At 36.6% G+C, this 12,955-nt stretch overlaps 1 protein-coding gene across 3 annotated transcripts in view; it reads right to left on the bottom strand.

The window, feature by feature from the left end:
* CWC27 (CWC27 spliceosome associated protein homolog) overlaps window positions 1-12,955 on the bottom strand; it is a gene marked incomplete at its 3' end in the record, with an annotated part of 94,661 nt that overhangs the window by 21,117 nt on the left and 60,589 nt on the right.

Genomic DNA, 12,955 nt, shown 5'->3' with positions numbered 1-12,955 from the left:
GGGCTGGGGCAGCTGCCGCCCGTGGGGACAGTGCCGGAGCTGCTCCTGAGGGTGGGCCCCGTGGTACGGAGCCGTGTGGAGCAGTGCCTGCAGAGCTGCGGCCGGTGGGAAACCCACACAGGATCAACTAGGGCAGGATGGCATCCCGTGGGACGGACCCAAGCGGAGCAAGGCAGAGACTGGCCACCAGGAGCGGCAGAGATGAAGTATTACTGACTGACTGCAGCCTCAGTCCCTGCTTCATAGTATGCTTTTAGTTCTCAGTGTTCTACTCTGTTAGCAGTAGGCAATAAATTACATTAATCTCCCTTACACTGAGTTTGTTTTGCCTGTGACAGTAATTTATGAGTGATCTCCCCATCCTTATCTCAGTTCATGAAACTTTTTTTCCATCACATTTTCTCCCCGTTCTTTTGAGGAGATGGAATATGGGAATGACCTGGTGGTGCTAAGATGCCAGCCAGTGTGAAACCACCATGTAGACACAAATAAGACATAAAGGGGCACAGTCCTTTATCAGAAAGTGATTTAGGGAAAAGGTGCATATACTCAACACTCATTTGGTAATGACAAAGCCCAGCAGATGTTAAAATTCATCTGATACCTATACATCAATCACAAAAATGCCTCAGAACTCAGCCTTCCATGCATGCTCAAGTTTATCCCAGCTTCAGCATAAACTCCACTACGATGCAGAGTAGTTACTACTCTCCCTCTGAATTCCACGTAAGCCCTGAAGGAGGCCCAAATTGCTTCAGATTAGTCTAACATACAGTCACTCACTGATCCTGGTATAAACAACATCAAACAAGGTGATTTTCTTTCACAACTCAAGTACTCAGCTGGTGCCAAAAAAAATACAAACAGCCTCATAGCGAGAGGATTCACTCAGGTAAATGTGAATTTATAATGGAGAAACTACTCAGTGATTGAACAACTGAAGAATATTCCCCACCACTGGACTTGGTGTTTTTCTAAAAGGCATGCTTTAGTTGAAGCAAGAATTAATTTGCGGAAGTAATGTTTTCTGTAATAATCAATTTAGATTAAATGATTATTTTTGACAGCATAGCATGTTATTTCTTTTCCTCTTTTTATGGTATTGTAATCACATTATTATCATCATTATTTTTAAGGCCATTTCTTCTCATTTCTTTGTGCTGGCTTTTCATTCAGAAGCTGCAGAGGACTATTATTACTAACTGGCTATACTTAAATGGTAAAATTATTTACTAAGTGTTGCTCGAAGTAAACATGAGAATAAAAAGAAATATGTTAATTTTACAAAGTCATTTTAAAATTATACAAATAATATCAGAATGTCAAGATTGTCACAAAAGGGTAGTCTTTACATGAGCAGCATCCTTAACATCTTCTGTCAGTTTCAATTTTCTCTTAAAGTGCTTTCCAGTGTAAACTACTCAAGAAATTATATACATATACCTATATAATAAAATTAATATGAACTACTTTTACTCTGCTCATGTGAATTTCACAGCAGAATGGACAATGTTAATTCAGTTTAAAGATAAAATAAAGATCTGGTACAATATTATCTATTATCTCTTCACAATGTAAGCTAGCAACCTAGAAGGAAGTCCTGGACTCAACTCTCTTATTACAGGCAGATATATCTCTTTTCCAAAATTTATTAATTTCATAAGAAGCATATTCCATCATCTCTTACATTTATTTATGATAATTTTCAATGTGTGTTATTTCAATAGCAGCCTTGGATGGTCATGCTAGAACTGACAAGCACAGCTCTCAGTAACATCAGGAACAAGAATCCCCATTTAGATGACTGCTTTTGATTTCTGCTAGATTCTCTTGAAAAAAAAGCATAATATCCTGTTTGAGAATTCCAGTTCTAAGTTAAAATATAAATAGCATTTTCAATTACATCTCTAATGATAAATTAAAGCAACATAAATTATCATATTTGTACAACTACATGTAGAATGTGAATAAGGATTAAGGGAAATGGCTGTTGTACAAACAGTTTTGGAGGCTTTTCTGATACTCCCTCTTCTGCTCGTTAGGGTACCTGCAGAACATACAATCCTTGGAATGGATAGCAAATTCCTCCATTTGGCATGTAGATCTAAGACTTTTCTAGGGTTCAAAAATCTTATTTTATCTGGATTACTTTACTGTTCATCTTCGGCACTGCAAGAATTTTACAACTGTAAAACTGCAAAGGCAAACTGAAAATTATGGGTTTGGAATATATACCACATCTTTTTGCAAGCGTGGTTTTGCTGTTTGAAGGAGTCAGACAGATGTCTGTCTTCTGCAGATAGTACATCACAGTTACATCTCGCATAAGAAGATGATATGCAAAGAACTTCTTTATGGTAAGGGTGATGGAGCACGAGAACGGGTTGCCCAGAGAGGCTGTGGAATCTCCTTCTATGGAGATATTCAAGACCTGTCTGGACACCTACCTGTGATATAGAAATGTGACTACGTAATATAGAAATGGTAGAAGACATTCACCTGGTCTTGATGTTAGAAACCTTAGCTAAGTATTTTGACGCAGGTCCTAGGCACTGTATGGACATGCTAACAGTTACTGCTGTCTCTTGACTTTAATTTGTTATATTACTGTTTGCAATTAGTGCTACCACCTTTAGTTTAAAAAAATTTCTGCATCGAAAGTGTTTATGGATGAATTACCATTTATATTTTTATCTAGGACTACTAAATGATTTCAGTGCTAAAATCTGATATGATTGGCATATTTATTAGAGAGTACCCTGGCAACCATTACTGTCTTTCCATTTCCATAAACCTGAGTGTAAATAAGTGGATCACATGAATTATCTGATAATTTATTTTAATGTTATTATGCATGCTGGAATATAAACTGCATTTTATGTCACCTAACACAGTATTGGGCAATGAATTCACATACGCTGAGATTGCTGAAGAATGTTACCATTTTATTCTGTTGGAAGACGCTTAGCAGAACAGCCGGGCCTACAGACTGAGCATGAAGTATAAACATGTGCAAGAAGAAAGGTATTAAGTGAACAGCAATATCTTTCGTTAGAGCAACCAAGACAGCTGGAGAGGAAAAAAACCACAAGTTTCAGGGCATATGGGCTCTTCTTCAGCTAGTTTATTTTTCTTTGCAGTTAGCCTAATAAAAGGTATTAGCTTTCCCTACAAGAGTTGTTTCATTTATATTGTTCAGCCACTGGCTATACTGCCAGAAACGACAGATGTATGCATTAGTGCATGTATAGAAGCATATATCATAGTTTTATCTTAAGGATGATTTTAGGCACTATCTGTACTTCTATTTTCACAGTAGATTCTGGAACAGATAGGAAAACTTTTTCCAGTGTAAAAGAAGAATCAAACATTGGCTAATGTAATATAGGCAACATTGTTATAAACTAAAAAGAATAACCAGAAAACCTCTGTGAGACTGCGAGCAAACCTCATCCAGAAAAACTGGTGTGTATCTATATCAACTAGAAACATAGCTTCATATGTGATAGAACTGCATTTACCTTTTTCTTTGTTGTCACACAGCTCAGCACATTTTTCAATCACGGTTGTTTTGATTAACAAGTTTTCTTCCTCATCTGTCACTTCCAAGTGACAGCTTGCATTAAGAATTCTTGTTTTAGTCCCTAATCGCATCATCTTATGACTCAAGCTTCATTCAATTTCAATCAAACTTTTGTGATGATTTAATTTTCCACTAGGATATCTCTCTAACTAACTTCCATTTCCTTAACTTTACTTTCCAGCTTTATAATATCTTGAGGTTTCACTTAATACAAATTGTCAGTTACCATCCCCCAAATTTAAACTGCTACTGAAAACTTGAGATAGGAACTATCCTAATAAACTTGACTAAAAACTCCTACAGCATAATTTATGTTCTCCTTTAACTAGTTTCTTATCTATTTTACAGTTCTTCTAAATCTGAATTTCCTTCATTTTATCAATTTCCTCCTTTAAACCTTCCTTTTATCATATATTTAGCCTATAAAAAAGGATTATGTTTGATCAGTAAGGACCTTGAGACAAGTTAGTTTGGCAAGTTCTCCTTTAGTAAACCAAGCCATTTATCCATGTCTTTAATTATTCTTGCTGTCAAACCAAGGCCATTGTATTATACTGTTCTATCATAGAAGAAACAAATCAAATTCATCAGTCATTCTGAAAATTTAGAAGGACGGTTTCTCCAGGTAAGTAAAAGAAGACTTAGAGAAAAGTACTAAATGCTTTAGAAGTAACATAGCTGCTGCTTGTAGAACAACAGAAGCCTTAGATGTAATGAAAAGCTCAATAAAAGGCACCAGACAGGCAAGGAACTAGTGTGACTAAACAACAAAGTTTAAGAGGTTATTCATACCAGATTATTCTATATCTGTAAACTTTAACCTATGGCTGGCAGAATAGATTGTGGAAGATCATATGTTAGAGGCTATAACGAACTTTAAAGAAGAAACAGCTCAAAGTATTAATGCTAAAATGACTGAATTAAGTAAAACAAGAAAACGTAAAAGAAGGAAGAGGTCACTAGGTCACATGGGATAAAAGGGAATAATAAAGCAAAACAAAACCACTGCTTAGGTAAATGATGTATTTGTTTCAGCTTCCTCAAAAGACGATGCTAGGGAGTTAACTCTCTAAGAACTTGATGTGATTTGGAGATCAAGATGATACACTATCAGAGCCAGAAGAAGAGTTATCAACCGACTGAAATATGATAAAGCTCCAGAGAATACCCTCTGGAAGAAATTCAAGAACAACTCCACTAACTCACCTTAAAAACTATGTTGTATCAAATGCTCTGACAGTAACAAATACCATATATTTTAAACTAAAGGAATGACCAAGAAAGCACAGTAAACTTCATGGCAACTTCTCGTGAATAGTTTCAAATACCTAAAAACATCACTCCTAACAGTGAGTCTCTATGCTGTTTCAGTTACTGAGTAGTTTCATTCCAATGTGTTGGTGAAGATGTGGATGAATACAGTAATGGACAATAAAATGAAGAGTTTTAGATATTCAAAAATGTTATTAACAAGAGCTTTTAAAAGCACTGCTAGAGAAGGAAAATGGTGAGAACGAACTGAAAACAAAGTACACTGTGAAAAACTATAGCTAATCTGGGACAAGAATAAGCAGTTACTTTACAATATGGCAAAAGGTAATTCAAGTTGAATACTCTAAAAAACTGAAGGAGATCCCTGACAGTGTTTCTGGAATATCCAAAATCAGAAGATCAGTCAATCCCAGACAAAAAATTATCACAGTCACCTTCTCAGATCCTTTGATGAAATTCTCTTACATAACTGAAGGAGACTCTGCAGAGAGAAATGTGAGTATCTTGCATGCCTTACACAGCTCTAAAGTCACAGAATGAGCTTATGAAAAGATTCTGAGTTTTATTAGCAACAGCTCGGTGAGTAACTTCACTAACCTGTAGTTATGAAAAACAAAAACATAATGTATGATGTTATAATTCACATTTAAGGAGGATAATATAACAAGTATTACAATGGCTCTAAAAGAAAGAATAGTGCTGCACAACAGAGAATACTGCATACAGAATAGGATAACCCATATCAAAATGGTCAAATGATACAGGAAGGTCCAGAAAGGACAACAGAAATTATTCTCACCATTAAAAATTTGAGGAAACATGAAAAAGTGTAGAACAAATACTGCAGACTTCGAATATCCGAGTCAAGGATTATTTCAATAAAATCACAGTAAATTATCTTAATAAAATATTTTTGACTCCTCAGATGAGACCACACAACTCTATTGCAAACAATTTCTTTGCACTAAAAACCTAAACATGATTAAGAGCATCTCAGACGTTTACACTGAAAACAGAAACACTTTTTTAGAATAATTAATGCCAAAATGAATTTCAGAAAAAATAGAAGACTTCATCCCTTGAGATTATCTAATTATAAATGAGTTTACTCCTACTGCTTGATGGATCCCTCTCCCACTTCTTTAAGGCAAATAGTACTGGCCACTGGCCAGCCAATTCCACTTGCCAATTTCTACATCATCAATTGAGGCAAAGCTATTTAGGACAGCAGCATATGCCTAATGGAGATTTTCCTCTCCAAGCCTCACTCTGACCCTCCATATTATAAAAGGTGCCATCAGTGCTCATGATTACTAAGTACCAAACCATTTATATCAGCATCAGAGCCTTCAGGGGAAAATAATGTGCAAAAAGATGGAAATAAGTTTCCATAAGCTCTGCAATACCTGTATGCCATCGGACATTTGAAGTATCTAAGTGGATGGATTGAACTAAGAGGGACAATACATGCCAATTACATATTACTGTTTCTTGGAAATTGGATAAAACACTTGCTCTAAGTTTTGCCGGCTGTTTTCCAACATCTGAAAAAATTTATAACAGATGGAAATGATTGTAACGTGAACAGCGCTCCCTTCATGTTCTTCATTCTGCTGATTTAATCACAGACACACTGAATCTGATAGTAATGAAACAATAGACTTGTTGTTGATGAGATCACCAAATGGTTCCATAAAAACCTATCAGACACTGTAAAATATAGCCACCACAGATGCAGAGAATCACTTTTTGACCTGCCACATCACCTGTCTATACAAAATAGTAAATTCTGCCACAGAAGCAGCCTTAAATAAAACAAATCATAAACTTTACTTAATTTGAAATTATATTGAAAAGCCAGATTCAAAAAAGAAAATCTTGCCAAAAATGCTTCATAGAGTTCGCTAGCTAGACAATTCTAGATTTTAGTATCCTTCCCTATTATGAAATGGCAACATGATTCCCCAGAGGGTCTGCTCCGCAATCTCTACAGAACACATATTTTAAACAAACAAATCACATTCACATATTCTGCTACTGCAAACTACTACTGACTGCTGTATTTGAGTACACAATAGTGCTGAGGCACTTACAGGATTAGAGCCAAATTGACTGGAAGATCAGTTAAACCTTCTGCTGAATCTACCTATATTACTCCTGAAGTAAATACAGATTCAGTTTTTTATGACAAATTAAAATGAACAGATCTCTGAAGAGAAACAAAATAACTTAATTCTTCTAAAACCTTAACATTATATAAAAATGCTTTTCTGTACAGAAAAATGTCAACAACTTAATGTCAGTTTAAAGACTGATTTGTAGAATGTTTCAAGTCTAGAAGCAATCACTGAGCCTGACTCACAGCTAACAAAAACTGCCTCTTTCCAATAGTACTATTTTAGCCTCAGGAGATCCAACAGGGTGATTCATCCAGCCTCAGGATCCTTCCTGGCTGCCCCTTCTCCAAGGGGCTCCTCTGATTCAGACAAGGGAGAGCAGACTGGAAAAAAATTTTTTGGCAGCAAGAAGAGAACCTAGCTGCAGCAAAGTTGGAACCTAGCCTTCCCCAAGTCCTCTTCTGTCACATGAAGAGACCACATGTACATGATGCGGTGGGAGAGGGTTGCAGGATTCTCAGGGAAAGGCAAAAGTCAGGAGCTCCACTGTCAAAACAATTTATCTGGCCCACATCATAGTTCTCTGTCCAGGGATGAGGGGCTCCTGAAGATGCAGAGCGCTAGGTATGAGCTAGATTAAATGTTTTCTGTTTATGGCAGAAAACATAGGCATGTGCAGTAAATGTAGCACTTCAGAGAATTAATCATCAGAGATGTACTGTACAACACATTCACACCGTGCCAAGTAATACTGCAGAAAACAATTACCTTTTATAATCATTCTCTATCTCCCCAAAAATTCTGCACCTCACTGCCAGTCAAGCACAGCAGTTCAGTCTACAGTTGCTCCTGTTTCAGAAATTAATAGTGATTAAGAGGATCTTTTATGAACTCCTTGCCTTTTTTTTTATAATCCCTCCTCTAAATACCCTGTCAGAAGGAGCAGACCACATCCAATTGGGATTTCAGTGAGAAAAGGCAATCAAGCCTCTCTGGCTGTCCAGTGAAAGAGGAGATTCCTCATGTTTCACCATCTCCAAAGCTTGTTCATTATTCAGAGTCCAGTGATTAGAGATGCTAGTTATGAGAATTTCATATGGAAGGCAAATTATAACACAAACAAAGATTTGGAGGAGCCTGGAAACTATACCCAGTCAAATATGGGACAGAAATGTCTTCAACAGAATGAACTGAAGCAGTTAGTCCCAATTTTTCATACGAAAAGAACCTGAAGGTGTAAAATGACACTGGAAGACAGCCGATTTAAAACAAGCAAGAGGAAATATTGTCCACACTGGTTAAAATTGAATTGAGGAATGTATTGCCATGTGATACCTCGGGCCAAAAGCATGGCTGGGATCAAAGCTGCTAGATATATTCATGGAAGATAAATATACCAAAGACCATTAAGCACAATGGCTCAGATGAATTTTCTGACTAAATAACCCTTAAACTTTAGATTGTTGGAAACAGGAAAAGTTTCCCAGTATTATCCTAGACCTACTCTGTTTCTGGCCACTGTCAGAGACAGGGTATTTGACTAAACAGATCTTTGATCTAATCCAGCACAGCTTATTCTTAAATCAGTTGTGACTTCTAAACACTGACATTCATTACTTTGAATTAGCAACATATAAGCGTGGAGTGACATTTTCCATATTGGAGAGGTCTCTGTCCAAATGTGCACAACTATCATTTGTTTTCTTGCTTTATTTTTGGATGAAATATCTCTTTGGTAAAAATAATCTTCAGAGAAAGCGATATGTCATTTTCTGCTTTTGAATGGAGAGAAAGTAAGCATTTTTTACAGCTCTAAGAAAGATTAAAAAAAAAAACTTGGAAAAACTTGGTAAAACTTTGAAAGTAACAGCTGTGGGATATGTAAAGATAAAAAGAAAAATATATTTCTAATTTTTAGATAATGTATAAATGTGTTAAATGAGGAAGGAGTTAATAAGCAACATATTTTCCAATATACTCAATACCCGACCCAGTATTTAGGACTTGTGTGAAGCTCATCCATATTAAACAGTTAACATATGTAGACTGCTCTGAAAGTAATGCCTCCTATTTATTTCCATGGAAACTACAACAGATAGAAAGAGCACAATAACACTATTCGACAGAGCAAATTCTGAACTACAAACACTGTTCTTCAACACAGTTACCACCATTAGCTGCTGTACACTTTCACCAGCAATGAACAAGAGCCTGCATGCCACATTTGTAAAAATCAGCACCAGCAGAGGTGACCTCAGTCACTGTTGCCACTGCTGAAACGCACCACCCACCACCTCACTGTGCTCACATCCACTGCTTGGTCTCCATAAACGTTCAGCAAGTATCGATGAATGTCAGTGGGTGTCATTTTTTCTGCTGGACGAATTCAGAGGCACACTTTTGCTTTATCTGCACTTCCATGTCGGACACCATTTTGTCAGACTGCTCCTCTGCTGCCATCTGTAACATGGCAATAAAATATAATGTAATATTCATGGGAAAGTTCAACCTCTACTGCTGTAGCACCAACATCTACCTCTGACACTGTGGTCCGACATAACAGAATAGGAGGCATTAGTTTCAGAGTAGTCCTCATACAACAGTTATGCCAAAGCTGACAGTTATCCAATGAATGTCTGGACTACAGAATCAATTACAATAATGTACTCAGGATCAGAAACCCTCCCCCCCAGCTTCCCACAGTATAATCGAACACTTATTCCAATGTGCCCAGTATATTCTGTGCATCTGATGTATTTCTTTCATCTACAAAATTAGTTACAAAAATCACTAACACATCAGTTTCACAGTTACTCTAGTAGAAAATAATTCAGCAAGTTAAAGTGATTGTTCCTTTAGTGAACATTAAGATTTGTGAAGTCTATCAAGAACAAAAAGTAAGGTTCATCGATTCAGTTATAAATCAATAAAATATATTTTACAATCTTTAATCTTAAGAAGCACAACCTGAGCACTATGTTATTTTACAGTAGAAAATTCTAGCTGATCTTCTTATACCAGATGGATTTCATATTCTTATGAAGTAGCTCCCTCTCTAATCTTTTCCTTTACCCATTCCCTTTCTCACTTGAAGGAAGAATGGCTCCAAAATGCCTCTTGCATTATTATAGCACATCTGTACATCAATTAAGCATGGACCACTTGTGAGCCAGAAAAAACATTTTGGGGTCTCTTCAGACTGCGTAAAAAACATTTTAAAAATGAGCTAAAACAAGCCTTAGAGAAAATCAAATCAAATAGAAAATATGTTCTATTTTTGCAGTAGATCTCAAATTGGACCTGAATCACATGATGTAATAAAACCCCACTTCAAACATCTTATTCCAGATATTATTTAAAACACTTTTTCTGATTTAAAGAGCAAAACAGGTAACTGACTAATGTGGAATATTACTTGCTTCAAATCTGTTTTATGATGGTCACCATTATTTTTTGTTTTGGTCACTGCAGAAAGATCTGATTGGCAAAATTAGACAAATCTGCAGACACTTTCGTACTTTGCTTTTCATGTAAATAATTCTACTGTTATTCAAACTACGTTCCATTTATTAAGTCTGTACCTTAAGATGATATACAGTGCTGAAAATGCTAGCAGATTTAAAACTTTTAGGCTGAAAGCCTAAACGGCTAGTACACCTGTAAACAGTAAAGTTAAGCTAATTTAAAGCATTTAAAAAGAGGGGCACAAATTAATGTTCCATTTTATCCCAAGTACAACCCTACTACCAATCAAAAACTATCCTGCACTCAGAATTTTCCTCTTTTTCAAGTTCTAGTCAATTACATTTCTGTCTTTACTAGCCTAATTCACTATAAAATAGTTGCCCAAATTTTATAATCAAACTGGCATATATAATACTTTTATATTTAATATCATAAAAACAGTTCTTGTAGCAATGTCATCAATGTAATTAATTTGATAAGTGCTTCAGAGGGCACTTATTTGTCAAATATTAACATTTTTTATTACGTACATAATATTTTTATGCATAAGTATTGAATAAAATTTGATATTATTGAATTAAATTGATAATATTGAATAAAATCAATACACTGGAAGGAAGGGAAGCCATCCAGAGGGACCTGGACAGGCTGGAGAAGTGGGCCCACGAGAACCTAATGAGGTTCAACAAGGCCAAATGCAAGGTGCTGCACTTGGGCTGGGGTAATCCCAGGTATTTATACAAACTGGGGGAAGAACTCCTCAAGAGCAGCCCTGTGGAGAAGGACTTGGGGGTCCTGGTGGATGAGAAGCTGAACATGGGCCAGCAGTGTGCACTGGCAGCCCAGAGGGCCAACTATATTCTGGGCTGCATTAAAAGAGGAGTGGTCAGCAGGGAGAGGGAGGTGGTGGTCCCCCTCTACTCAGCTCTTGTGAGGCCCCATCTGCAGTACTGTGTCCAGGCCTGGGGCCTCCAGCACAAGAAAGACATGCAGCTCTTGGAACGAGTTCAGAGGAGGGCGACTAAGATGATCAGAGGGCTGGAGCACCTCTCCTGTGAGGAAAGGTTGAGGGAACTGGGCTTGTTTAGTTTGGAGAAGAGAAGGCTCTGGGGAGACCTCATTGTGGCCTTCCAGTACTTGACGGGAGTGTATAAACAGGAGGGGGAATGATTGTTCACGAGAATGGATAGCGATAGGACAAGGGGGAATGGTTTTAAACTGAGACAGGAGAGATGTAGGTTAGATATTAGGAGGAAGTTTTTCACTCAGAGGGTGGTGACACACTGGAACAGGTTGCCCAGGGAGGTTGTGGATGCCCTGTCCCTGGAGGCATTCAAGGCCAGACTGGACGTGGCTCTGGGCAGCCTGGTCTAGTGGCTGGCAACCCTGCACTCAGCAGGGGGGTTGAAACTTGATGATCTTTGAGGTCCTTTTCAACCCAGGCCATTCTATGATTCTAAAAATAAATGTAAAAGTAAATAAAAATAATGTAACTGCTTACTACTGCTTAAATAACATCTAATATGCTAATATACTGCATAAACTAACATATTTACATTTTACAGTGTATAAAGTAATGAAATTATTCTTAGTGAGTTCTACTGGTGAGTTCCATTTAACAGACAAGAAAGCCAGTTCAGCTGTAATAGTAATCAAATACTCCTATAAATTGCTGAAGACAGCCCATTTGGGGTAAGAAACAAAAAGTTAGGAATTGAGTGGATCCCCACCAGTGGAACACAACAGACATTTGGCATTATATACAACGCTTTCAACATTTTCTAATTTTAAAGGTAATTTTGTTTTGTGAGTAATTTTCACAGTTTGCAGAAATCCTGTAATTCAGACAGAGATCTGTCTGAAAACCTAGAACCCAGAACTTTAAACAGCCATTCCCCCTAAGCTTCAGTTAGCTAAAAATACTGAAGTCTACCAGTAAATGAGTAAAAATTAGTGCTTCAGATGTCAGACAGTTGAAATAAAGTGATCTGCACTTAAAAACCAAAGGCTGCCCTTTTTTAAAAAAAAAAGTTTTCATTTTCTTACTCAAATTAATGTCAGAGAACATTTATTGCCAGGCACTATCAATGAAGAAAAACAATGCTATAAAGAAAAAAAAGATTAACAGATCATAGCAAAAAGTAGTCTTACTGTAAAAACAAACAAAAAAAAGGCTTGTCAATACTTTTTCCTAGGGTGCATCTTCTGTTATAGTGGTTTTTTTAATTTATTTTTTTTTACACGTCACCTGTTATTCACTGCTAAAATAAACAAAGGTGACTGGAACACAGCGAGTGAGTCCCATAGCTTTCAACACTACTTCTCTTTTATATAAAACAAGAGTATTCCAATAGTATCTCTCTAGCATAAAAGGCATGCATAATAAAATAAAATTAATACACATGTAGAAATTTATTTTTTTTCCTTAAAAATTCTTATCTATTAGCAGGAATATTAGTTATTTTTCTTTTGTCACAATTAGCATTCTGGTGTCTTGTTAATATTCTCAAGTAAGGAA

The sequence above is a fragment of the Numida meleagris genome, chromosome Z, assembly GCF_002078875.1.
Source record: "Numida meleagris isolate 19003 breed g44 Domestic line chromosome Z, NumMel1.0, whole genome shotgun sequence".
NCBI lineage: Eukaryota > Metazoa > Chordata > Aves > Galliformes > Numididae > Numida > Numida meleagris.
The sequence above is the reverse complement of the archived record's forward strand: the minus strand, read 5'-3'. Positions and strand labels throughout refer to the sequence as shown.